Below are 13857 nucleotides of genomic sequence, written 5' to 3'. Positions count from 1 at the left end.
TAAGTCGTCCTGAACAAGCAAATCTCTCAAACTCACCAGGAAGCAACAAAACACACATATTCATATGCTTTATTTTATTATGTTGATATGAAAACCACTTGTACCCAAACCACTGTGTGGCATGAGAACCATCATTCAAGAATTACAAATAAACTTTATAAGTATTTTATAAGCATGCTATTAAATTGGAAAATTGAAAATAAAGTTTTGTTTGCAGAGATCTTGAGGGAATGACTAGAATGTTTGTTCTATTTGAAAGATTTGTGAATAAGAGATTGACCATATATTTATGAAACTACCACTGGGGTTATTAGTGGGATTAATTGGGATGCGTCTGCAGGTGAGTGGCAAAAGATCCAAGGAAACCTGTGAAAGTGGCTTCCACGTCTGAGCTGGACAATGAGTGTGTAAGTGTACATGTAACTGTACATGTAAGTGTGTGTTTGTTGCCTTAGGCAAGCGTACAACTTTGGCTGGTGTGCAATGGGCTGATAGACAGACAGATAGACGTGGAGACAACGGTCTATGGCTGAAAGGCCCAAACCCCATAGTAGTAAAAGCTGTTGAATCAGCAGTACTGAGGTTATTGATGATGCCAGGGTATCAGATGGAACACAGAGGGGAGTGCAAACACACACATACTTGGCCAGACCACCAGCCACAGCCTGTGGTGTCTGGAACTGGCTGAGTATTCCTGAGTGTGTGTGTGGATTGTGAATACGTGGGCATCAAGTATTCTTTTATATTGTACAAGAAGCAAGACTGTGTGTGAGTGGTTTGTGTTTGTGTGTGTGTGGTCATTTTCTTGCATAACCACTGACCTTGTCAGGACCAGCAGTCCTCCCAGGGTTTTATTTCATTTTAAACTATTTGTTTCTCTCTAATCTCAGATAAGAACCTAATTTCTGAGGAACTGGTTAGATTTAGTGCTGATATTGACACTGTGGCTAAAGTGAGGGTTTGTGTGGGCACTGCCACAATATTGGTGTTGCCTCCATTTCTTGATCTTGATATAAAACAAATCACCTCAGGTGTGCAGTGTGGAAATTTCACCAGGACGACACAGGATCTAAATTTGGAAAATGTTTGCTTTTTCTTTGTAAGTGACACACTACAGTTTTAAGCAGGCATAGATTTGATCAGGTGAGCATTTTATTCAGTGGCTGTGATTTACTTTTTTGCACCCGCTGACAGCACAGGGTCTGTGCTCAGCAGAGTCAGTACTGACTAAATGACCGAAGGACAGACAGAGAGACGCACATGGAGCAGCTTTTACTTAATCAGTAGCAGACGTATAGACCATGGCTGTATGAGCTATGTATGGCTGTGCATCATTCCTTCTATGAAGTTATTCAAAAGACTTGATTCAAAAGATATGGAAGCCCATTTCTGCCAGTGTGATGAAAAACAAAAGATCCTGTAAGTAATTATAATGACTTAATATCTCAAAATAATGAATTATTTTGAGATAGTAAGTCAATATATTGAGGTACTAAATCATTGTTTTGAGATACTATCTCATTATTTTGAGATACTAAGTCATTATTTTGTGATACTATCTCATTATTTTGAGATACTAAGTCATTATTTTGAGATACTAAGTCATTATTTTGAGATACTAAGTCATTATTTTGAGATACTAAGTCATTATTTTGTGATACTATCTCATTATTTTGAGATGCTATCTCATTATTTTGAGATACTAAGTCATTATTTTGTGATACTATCTCATTATTTTGAGATACTAAGTCATTATTTTGAGATACTATCTCATTATTTTGAGATACTAAGTCATTATTTTGTGATACTATCTCATTATTTTGAGATACTAAGTCATTATTTTGAGATACTATCTCATTATTTTGAGATACTATCTCATTATTTTGAGATAATGAGTCATTTTGAGATACTATCTCATTATTTTCAGATACTCTCTCATTATTTTGAGATACTAAGTCATTTTGAGATACTATCTCATTATTTTGAGATACTATCTCATTATTTTGAGATACTAAGTCATTATTTTGAGATACTAAGTCATAATGAATTACAGGTTCTTTTTTTTCCATCACAGTGGCGGAAATGGGCTTCCATAAAAAACACTACTGACCTTGTCTGACATTTACACTGGAGCCATCCCTACTACAATAGTGTGACCTCACACACACTCTTAGAAATAAAGGTTCCAAAAGGGTCCTTCTACAAGGGCTGAGGTTCTACCTGGAACCATTTGCTTCTGAAAAACTCTTTCCCAAAGAAAGGGTTTTTCAAGGGTTCTTGGTAACACTAATGGTTCCAGTAAGAACCATTTTGATCCAGAGAATCCTTTAAAAAATATTTCCCGAATAAAGGGTTTTAAAATGGTTCTTGGTGGAACCCTCCAAAGGGTTTCAGGTGGAACCTTTATAAAAAGGTTCTACCTGGAGCCAAAAAGGGTTCTCCTATATGAGGACCAGCTAGCAGAAGACCTTTTTGTTCTGCTTGTTGTTTTGTTTTTGTGCTTTTCCATGAGCAATAGTTCCTGGTACATGGTGCTTTGTTTAGCACCTGCTCTGGCAAGGTTATGTCTGTCCCAAAAGTGATTTATTTGTGCATCTCTTGCATTGGTATGAACATTAACATAATACTTCCTCAGGAGGGCAGTGTTGAGTACCAACTTGCAGGCATCAACAAACATAGTGCCCATTAAAAGGGGTTATTTGTACTGTGCTTGATAGGACAGAGACTGAAATAAACTGATTTGTCCATCATTGTAAGCTCCCCTGCTTGGTGCAAAATGACGGACAAAATGGACACAAAGTATGGACAAAAGGCTCCACCTGTCTCCGTATTTTGTGTAGAGTATAAAAGGCCTTTAGACAGCTGCAACTTGCTGTCCACTTTTATTATCAGACCCCGTCCCCTCACTGGTTCACTTTCTCCCTCTCTCCTCCTCTTCCTAACTCAGCTCTCAGTCCACTTTTTGGCATTATTTAAAAGTATGTAAAAGTACTCATGTGTGTGTTTCTCTTATATTTGATGTGCTTGGATTAATATCACTGCTACATCAATGTGCATGTTACATTTACTGTTGTAGATTTTGATGTTTGGGCTTTTGTTTTACGACGTGCCTCGGGTCTCCTCTATTTATTAGCCCTTAGTGTTCCTCCAAAGTGATTTAATTTGGAGAAAAGGGTTGATAAACACTTCAGAATTAGAGCTACTTTGTTTACTGATGACAACTGCATCATTTTTATTTTGTAAATCTAACTTGTGTATTATAGTAATATAACAAAATCAGTAGCTATTCAGCCTCCTTCCACAAGTATTTACTGTTGAACTGTGGTGTACACATGAATGCAGGGTAAGGTGAAAAAAATAACTTTATTATTCACAAAGGAAAATGTTTTACCATCATATATAAGGGTACAAATTAAAATAAACCACGAGCCAAATCTAAAAGTATGTCTAACACAATATGCAAACAAAAAATAAATAATGAAACATGTAGGAAAAACTTAGCTTAGCTTAGCTTAGCCTTCAGGTTTGCACCGCTCTGAATCTCTGACCATAAACTCTGACTCTGTGTCGTTTGTGACTGTGCGACCTTACACTTCTACTACTTAAAGAAACAGGCAATGAGAGATGGCAGACTTCACCTCATTCATGCAACAAACCTCTGGCGGCCTCTGTTGGTCATATTGGCAAGTGCAAGTGTGGAAGCACAAACAAACAAACAAACAAACAAACAGCGTCACTAAAATAAAAACTTCACTCTCACTCCGTGGGTAGAAGGGAAAAGCAGTAGTTGACTGCTGAATGGAGTGAGCACTGAGAGCAAATGCAGAGCAGTAACTCAGATACTAAAGCTACTTTTGCAGATAACACACAAGCACTTGATTCAAATGTTTTTTTTAAAATTATTATTATTATTTTTATGTCAAGCTCCTGCAGCCTGATAATGATCCATTTTTCCATTTGTCAGGTGTGTTGGAGCAGGAAACTAAAATATGAAAGGGCACTGGGTCCACGAGGATTATAGAGTTATCTTTCCACTTGCCCTTCGCCTTCTCATTCAGAGACTGTAGCCAGTAGCAGTCACTGGCTACAGTCTCGCTTTAAAAATCATTAATCTAGACATATTAATACAACACATATCAGTGGAACAACAAAAAAAACAATCATCATTTTTATCATTGCTATAAAAAAAAACAAATAACAGCGCACTTTGTTTGTAAAAGAGGATGTATGTTTTAATTAAACAAAAAAACAAAAAAAACCAATAATAATAATAATCCCAGACTAAACCCACTTTCTAAAACCGGCCAAATGTGAAACAATTGAACTGCTGCTTTTTGATTTGTTTTGTTTGCTTTTTTAATGAAGAACTGTTCCCGTGACTGTGCTGAACTTAACAGAGCCAATAAAAAGATATTACAATACATAGATAGTACAGCAAAGGGTAACACAGGGCAGTACTAATCACTTTCTTAAGATAATGGTCAATTGATTAGCACTACCAGAGAGGTATTAATACTGATTCTTATCACATTATGACTTTCATTGTGTGTTTTGCAAAGTGCGAGACAACTTATCATTGACCATCTGTTGCACTCTCCTAAGTGGTGTTTTACAGTTTCAACGCATTTTCAGTCATGGGGTGGTGATTAATATAATAAATGTACTTCAAAATAATAAAATCCTGTGCGACATACCCACTTACTATGACTTCTATAAAGAGTCCAAATAACACAGATGGGAAACTTCTTACTCAGCCATCAAACTATTAAGTAATTTGTGGTAAATAAACCTAAAAAAGGTGTGGCAAGGAAATTAAGGAATTTAAAGGTCACATAGAGTGGTCCTGTTGCACATATATGTGAGTTATGGAGGTCTACTTACATATATTAAGTTGTTTTTATGGTCAAAATCCTCCTAGTTGATTTAAACGAGCCGATTGAAATCTGTCCTTTTCGAAGCGCTTGTCAGTCGCGCTATTTCAGCCATAAATCTAGCCCGAGAAGAAAGAGTGTGTTGTGATTGGCCAGCCAGCGTAGAGCCTTCCCACCTGTGTTGTGATTGGCCAGGTATCTGGAAGTGACGTAATCTATCACGTCAGCTCTCAGAAGCGCAGCTCCCTCTCTGGAGCGGTGGATGCATTGCTACTCATTATCAAAACATTGTTTTAACAGTGTTTAAAAATAGCTTCGTCACGACTCCCCGCCGCAGTCTCTTTATGACTTTAAACCGGAGTCAGACCCAGAGTCAGAAGACACTGTTGCTCGTGAAACACCTCCACAACGGACGTTATTCTTCTTCTGCGGTTCAATGTACGTAACCGGATGTGCCCGGACTACCGCCCGGAGCAGGACGATCGGTTGTTCAGGAGAACCGCTGCTTACGTAACTATAATGAGATTTTCAGTGATCTCGTTGAGCCCCGAGATTACAATAAAACACAACGTTCTCAGCAATGGCTGAACTGTTTGTTTCGAACCGTCAGGCTTCATAAACAAGGTAATGACGCAGATACACACCAAAAAAAACAGCGATAATAGGAACTTCCGGTCTAGTTCCGCTTTAAGCCACTGAGCCTGCATCATCATAAACCTATATAAGATTATTTACTGGTGCTTTCACTGAACTTTCTTCAACTGTAACTTTTTCCAAACTGACCTGACATCAGAATTAAGGATGATGTATCTGTTTGAGGACTTTTCCAACTCGACTTTCTCCTGAACCCCCTAGTAAAGACAGAAACCCACTTCCGGTTGCCATGCAAGTGGAAATATGAAATATCCATATCAGGTTAAGCCAAATTAATTTTTTTTTAATTCGCTACAACTCAAAAATGTATGCACCAACTCAAAAGTATGAAAAACAAGAGATAAAGAAAGAACAAAAGATACACAGGTTTACCTGGACCCATAAGTGACTTGTGGTTTGCTTTTCTGTAAGGTCACTTCCACATATTGGTAGTCATGGGTTGCAGGTTTTAAAGTATTGTTTTTAGTGGCCATGTGTGTCCGTCTGTCTGTCTGTCTGTCTGTCTGTCTGTCTGTTTGTTTGTTGGTGCTTCCACAGTGCAGTTTGCATATTTGGTCTTGTGGCATTTTCTGACAGAGATGAATCAGAAAATTAAGTCACAATCATATTGGTGGTGTGGGGAGACGAGCAAGACATGAGTCAACACACAGCTGGTGTGATCCAGGCCTAAACTAGTGGTTCTGTGAAAATAATCTGGACTTTCTCCAATTGCATTTTTACATGACATCTTGGGCACTATCTGGAAATTTGATAAGGGAGCTGTGAGGAGAACTAATGTCTAGAGTGACTTCTGCAGAGATTTTTGTTCTCACCTACAGCCCTTCCAGACAATCTCCAGAAACATCTGACTTCAATGCATTTTTGAAAGCAGCTCATGTTTCCGACTCCTGTGATATTCTCCACATTCCATTTCTGCAATGTTTCACAAATAAGATGATGACCTGGCCTTCCATGGCCAAGAGGAAAGGAATTGGGCTCGTAACTGGGATGTCATTGGTTTAAATTCCAGTTAGGGCCAAGGGCTGGGGTACCCCTGAGCAAGGCACCCAATCCCCCATTACTCCCCCAGTGCAGATAAGTGCTATCCCACTGCTCCTGTGCCTGGCTTGTTTGTGTTCACAACTGCAGTGCAAAAAGGATGAGTTAAATGCTGAGGTCAAATTCCCCCCAAATTACTCACTAATTCTACTTCTAACACAGCTTGTAGCACTAGCTGTTCATTGGGAGTGCTGAACATTACTGGACCTAGAGGACCTCAGTGCCCCTCTCAAAAACCTCTCAACCAGAGGAGAACAAAGCCAAGGGTCTGCAGTAGAGATGCTTTAAAATGTCAACATCTGAAAGAGGAGAGGAAGCTGAAGATAAATGTCCAGTGTGGATAATTCTTTCTTGGACAGGGAAGCAGCTGAGACTATCTACTGCTCATATATGTTTTGGGTGAATATGTAAAGCATACTCTAATACTTTCATAACCAAGTCTCCAATGTTGTGTTGGCAACCAACGATACAGTGCAGTGGCATGCACAGGTAGACACTAGGTGGTGCTATAGCACATGCCCTTTGCCCTTTGGACCAACTAAGTGCCCTTTTGAAAGTAAGTTTTTTATTTTATTTATTTATTTATTTATTTTTAAAACAGTATATATAACAGTACAGTATATGTGTATGTACTTATATGCTCCGCCCCCTCCCTTGCTTTGTCAACGTGAACACACAGAGCGGACACAAACGGAGGAGCGTTGCCTTGTAGCAGCAGTGCCACCTTTCCCACCAGCCAGGTAACACATAAATAAATCGAGTGTATCGTTTGCCCCCTAAGCCTCGGTTGCCAAGCAATAACTTGCATTTTTTTTGTCTCTGTTGTGAAGTAGCCTGTCCCATACAGCGCCACACAGCTGAGCATAAATTAACCGACTGCCCACCTGCTTAACAAGCTAGACGCTAGCCCAACTCAGTGACACTTGGTACACTTTTTTGTTCTGACAGTTCTGACACCTTTAGTGTTTTTTTTTTTTATTTAATCTCACACTGCTATAACTACGATAATAATAATACTAACTTGGAATTATAAAGCATCTTTCACAAAACCCAAGGTCGCTGTACAAGTAAGAAAAGCATGCATCCACATGCCGCACAAAGTGCCCTTATTTTTCACTGAGCACCATGCCCCCAAAATGTCTGTGCACGCCACTGGCTACAGAGGTTGCTGTTGTATATATTTTACGTATCTGAGAAAGGCCTTTTCTATTTCCAGAACTGGACTGCCACTCTCTCCTTTGCTTTTGCTAAGCTATATACCACTGTGCTATTCACATAGCATTTCTTGATTATCTCGTTGATAATCAAAAAGAATGTACAGGATAGCATGCCGAACTGCTGGGAAGAGATTTTTGATTTCTGATTTTGTTTTGGACATTTCCAACCATGAGGCCCCCTTGCATTTAAACACTCTCTCACTTGATGATTTTTACCCGCCTTGTCAGAAACCTGCAGTCACAACCTTGATAATGTTTTCAACCTCTCCTGCCTTCATGAGTGCATTGTGGAATAAACTCACAGGACAAACTTTCAAATCCTCTTTTTCTAATGCACACGATCCCAATATAGACATTTGACAGCGGTCATCACGAGCCCACACAAACATTAGGTGTTCGTTCCTCAAGTCATCCCGATCCTAATTGGTCATCATAACAACAGACACGTACAAATAAACTTTCTTTAAGTTATTTACTTAACTACTCAAGACACACACTCACATACAGAGTTTTCTCCCTAAGTAAAATTTCTGTTTTCCATAACCCCCCCCCCCCGTCTGACGGCTGTCTCCCAATACCCCTCTGTGTGCCTAGATGGCATGCTGAGAATGTTTACTTTCGCCACAGTGTGTATTTACCAAGCCTAATAGTTTTTTAGGCTGCAATAGCGCCTTACTTCGCAACATGTGTACCCCCCCCCCCTCCCTCTGTGACTACAGTGAACAGATCAGACAGGGAGAAGAGTTTGTGTTTGTGTGTGAGGCTGAATGAATGAATGAATGAATGAATGAATGGAGGGCAATGAATGTAAAGACAATGTCTTAAATGGCTGTTAGTGTGTGACACAATGTGACTGTGTGAATGTAAGAGATGCTGTAAGTACATTAAAGTAGAGAATGTAAAATGATAATGGATGGTACCTGGATGCAAAGCAAAGAGTTCCAAAAAGAAGAATCAAAATAGATAAAGATAGGTCTGGTCTTTGCTTTGGTTTTTGTTCCTTGTGTCATGTTCTATGCAGACTTATAAAATACCAGTGCATGATAGTAATACAATATTTGTCAGTTGCTGAGACATAAATACCTAATTTAATAAAATTGATATGAATTATTTAAATAACCTGGCATCTTCCACAGGATTGTGTGCAATATTTGAGGTTGATGTACTGGACCAATCTAATCATTTTACTTTAAATGTTTACCATATTTTTGTGTTGCCAAGCCTGTTTGATTAGTGGTTATGGCGGAATTGTTAGCAGGTATCTTTTTGAGATTATCTGAACATGCTAACAGCACAATATAGTGTAACATATGTATATGCATACATGAATCTTTGTTCTTATACAGATCACCATAAATGGGATGAAGTAAACATTGTACTGGATCTCACTATAATGACTGAATAGGCATTAAGTGTGGAGTCTAACACACATGGCCCTTTGTGTTATTTTCTTGCTTCCTTTAGACAAAAAGCCAAACAGTTGAAAATAAGTAGCTTTATTTTCCCCACTGGCCCACCATACACAATTCAGGCTGCTGAACCTGATGTCCTGACGCCTGCCTGTCTGTTCAGTTGAGGTGGTCTATTCAGAGTGAGGGGACACACAGTCCGAGGGGTGTGAACATGCATGTGTTCATGTATGTGTGTGTGTGAGAGAGAGGGGGGGGGGGGGCACTCTGAGCACCAAAGAATACTTGATGATGGGTTACCAAAAACAGAGCATCAGGAGACAATGGGCTTCATGGCATTCCTGACATAACCCCAACACACCGGGGAGGAAGTAGATGGGAGGGATTTATTGGTGTCAACAGCCCCCTCACCCTGAGAGGAGGAACGGGTGTCTCTTTTGTCCCCTCTGGCAGTGGAGATGGACTGAATTAAGCCTCGCACAGAGAGGACGCCTCCAAACACATACACACATAATCAATCCTTTGAAAGGAGAACCTCCAATTAGGCGCTGGACATATATAGCTAAAGAGGTTTCGACTCAAAGGGGACAGGTTTCTCTCTGTGTGTGTGTGTGTGTGTGTGTGTGTGTGTGTGTGTGTGTGTGTGTGTGTGTGTGTGTGTGTGTGTGTGTGTGTGTGTTTATGAGAGAGAGGGAGAGAGAGAGAGAGAGTTGCACTTGTCAATGGGACCTCAATGTAAAGGGAGAGCCAAAAGGTTGATGGACGATGCTTTTCAGCACAAAGTTGATCCCATGGGAACGCCACTGTGAACTTGTTTGAATCCTAGGACATTTAGTCTCATTTAGCAATGGTTCATATTACACTGAAAGAGCCCACACTGAACAAGACAGTGTGAACATATGGTAATAAGCTGGACAACTGCCAAGAGAATATACCAAATGAAATTCACTAATGCTGCATTAAGCCCTTAAAGAAAGAAGCAACCATTAACATCTCCAGATCATCTCTGGTGAGAACAATCCTCTTTTTAGCAATGGAGAAGCTGAAATTACTCACCCACCCACTTAAAGCTTTCACAAACCATACTGAAGGTAATATCTTTTTGGGAACTAAAAGAAATGGCTTCGGGGAGCTGACCACTGATAAAGTCGCCCATAGATACTGAAAACCGTATTTTATGTTATTACTTCAGAAATTATTAATACAGCCATTATAACAATATCATCTGTTCGATTCTGTATTCTGTATTGAGGACCCCAGCAGCTAGATGGTTTTGGATTAGTTTTGTGCATAAGCATTATGTCCATTTTTGTTTGGTTTTTACTTTGACCTGGCAATCATTGTAACAGGCGAGGAAGATGTCAAACTAGACTAACACCGCCATCTAGTGATTAAAAGATAGCAATATCTCTGGGGCTGTAGTTAATGCCTCAAAACATGTGCCAATGCATCCATTATCTACCGCTTTATCCTCCACCAGAGGGTCGCGGTGGGTGCTGTGCCTATCTCAGCTGACATTGGCCGATAGGCGGGGTACACCCTGGACAGTTTGCCAGTCCATGGCAGTGCCACATAACCATTCTCTCACACTCTCATGCCTACGGTCAATTTAGAGTGACCAATTCACCTAATCCCCATATCGCATGTTTTTGGACTGTGGGAGGAAGCCGGAGAACCCGGAGAAAACCCACGCACACACGGGGAGAACATGCAAACTCCTTGCAGAAAGGCCCTTGTTCCGAAGTTATCTGCGATGCCTGCTCAGAAGTTTTACAAGCTTCAAGAGAAATGTCATGCTGTCCTCCAAATCACAGATCGAAGCTCCCCATCATAGTTCCTCCCATCTCGCCAACAGCTCAAATTTCTCCATCCAACTGTCGCCCCATCTCACCAGAACCCCCATATTCAGTTCATGTCCCTCGGCCACCAGGACATCAGGACAGCACCTCATCTGGGAGCCATGCATTTACCAGTTCATCTGGATAAAGATGACATGGTGACAAACACACTGACCTACCTGCTGCTGATGGTACAAGTACAAGTATGAAATACAGTGCATGTGCTAGTATTGTTAAGTCCTAAATAATTTAGTGTGTGCACTTCCCATTTGCCATGAATGGAACAATAAGTGATTACTTACACTCCACACTGGTAGTAATTATGATTTTGATCCTGATTAAATTGGACAAGCAAGGAAAAATATTGAAACAAGTTAAAGTTTTTTCCAATTCATTGCAGATGTATTTGGCCATTATTTACTATCAGAGATTTTAATTCAACCATCATCCACCTCCAACTCACTGGATTACAGTTAATTTATAAAGCAGCTCTGTAGCCTTGGGTGGCATTGTTGTGGTCATAAAATTTATTAGCTAACTGGCAAGACAGTGCCAGATTCTGCTGCTTATGAATGTCAAGTTGGAATGAGAACCAGAACACAAGCTTTCATTAGAGTGTTTTGTCTCTTTCAGTCTCTCTACATCTTTAGAACACACATCGAGTTCAAATAGGAACTCCCAAGCGCTTCCAGCTGGCAACATTTTGGGATAATGATGCTGGATTCCACACACTGAAGGCCCCACATACCACCAGAGATCTACCTGAACCCCCTTCTCATTGAACAGGGAATACATGCATTTCAGAACAAACTTACAAGCAATTCTCTCTCATTCTCTCTCTTGGTTAATCACACATGTACTACACACCAACCTGGACAGCAAAATTCCCAAATTCATCTTTGACAGTCACTGCTGTCAAATGTAAGCAGCTTATCCAAAAATAATCTCACAGCAAGTCAACATTACTCTCCCAACTCTACCCCCACATGTACACACTGAGGTCGGCACACATCCTCTGAGTCTTCAGGAGAGCAGATTGGGTTACAGCAGAGTCCGAGCTGTGGCCTCAAGGTATCCTTTTAAAAATCTGCGGTTGAGTCATCAGTGTGAGCTGAGAAGTCAGAGTGATGGATGGGACCATAATACTGGTAGAAGAGCTATTGATAGCTCTCTTGCCTTAATGTTGGCACACTGATACCACACACCCCAAGAAATGGCAGTGTGTTTGTGTGAGTGTGAGAGAGATTCAGTGAGACAGACTGCAAGACACACACACACAGGTATTACACCCATAATATCTTAATATCTCTTCCCACTCAGAGCCTGGATCTATCTAAGTGGAGTGATAGTAGCTGAGCCCTATCTGGATGACTAGAGCATGCATACAAATGCCAACATGCTGCTTTGACTTAAGATGAGTCTGCAGAGGGAAAGTAAACATGTAGGGCTCACGTAGTGGCTGTCCCCATAAACAGGGGTGTGTGCTGAGAGGGTCTCAGCTATTTATTTTTTAAAAAGACCTCACTGCAGTTTGAAGCACCCTTGACATTCTGTCTCTTATTTTATCTCTGTTTTGGCCTCTATTACTCATATTTTCTCCCAAACCATGCAATAACCTTCTCTTCTACCTCTGATGCACGACTTCTCAATGGGGTTCTTGCCAGCAGCAATTAATTATCACTTGGTTGGGTGCCACCACACTCCTGTATCCTGTATTTGGGCCACTTGTCTAAGGTCACAGAGATTTCCCATTTCACATGTCTGCACAGTGAAAGAGTTTTCAACGATGAACTGAAAGACAATTACAGGAGCCCACAGCATTGGTGGTATGATTCAGTGAGACATGGACTTCTTGGAATGAAGCTGTACTCTTATGTAGAAGCCCAAACTGTTACAAAAACATTCACAAAAAACCTCTATGACCAATCTACTTTATTTTATAGTTTAATACTTCTATTTTCTATGAATATTTCAAGGAAAAAAAAACTTCAGACAGTAAAAATTATTCAGACAGTAGACAGCAGGAGAAAAACACATCAGGGATACTTGAAATAAGAATATATAGTGCGATAAGATCTGTGGGAGCAAGGTCATGGCTCTCCTGCAGCGCAGTGGTAACCTTCCTCTGTTAAAACTGTCCTTAAATACCTCCAACATGTCCTTGTTATATATTGAGCAGTTGTGGAGTTGTGCCTCCTGTGACATGGTTGTGTCCTCTAATGAAAGAGCATTGTTACCGTGTTTTAATTTTGATGTGAGTTTCAATACATGCAACAGGCAGACTTCCCTTTGTCTCATCCATCCTTTATTTATTGGTTATACAATTAATAACGGAATATACAACAAAACTGGCAACAAGGTGAAGCATCCTCACATTGTGTCTGTTATTATCCCTGGATAGTCCAAGTCCAAGACGATATCAGTGGCGGCCCGTCCATAGAGGGTGCTAGGGCGCCGCCCCACTAGACTCACATAGGAATCATTTAAAATAATTTATAAAAACATGGAAAATTTAAATAAATGTGCTACATGTTGTACAGTCCATGACTATTGTATTAAATAGATTAAATAATCTGCATTAAAATGTAGTTAAACAGCTGGTCACGCCAGGTTGCTCCGCTGACTGCCTCCATGTCACACTCTGCCTCATCTTCGGCCACATCCTCAACAGGCTTATCTTCTAGGGCTATGATGTCACTGGCTCCCAGACAGATGTTGTGGAGGATGGCACATGCTGTTATACACTAAACATTATTAAACTAGAAACAGTACTACTAAATTAAACAACTATTGTCCAAATAATTAATCAATTAACTCATCGCTATTGCAG

This window comes from Microchirus variegatus (genome assembly GCF_963457635.1).
Source record: "Microchirus variegatus genome assembly, chromosome: 17".
In the NCBI taxonomy this organism is placed as follows: Eukaryota; Metazoa; Chordata; class Actinopteri; order Pleuronectiformes; family Soleidae; genus Microchirus; species Microchirus variegatus.
Note: the sequence above shows the minus strand (reverse complement) of the source record.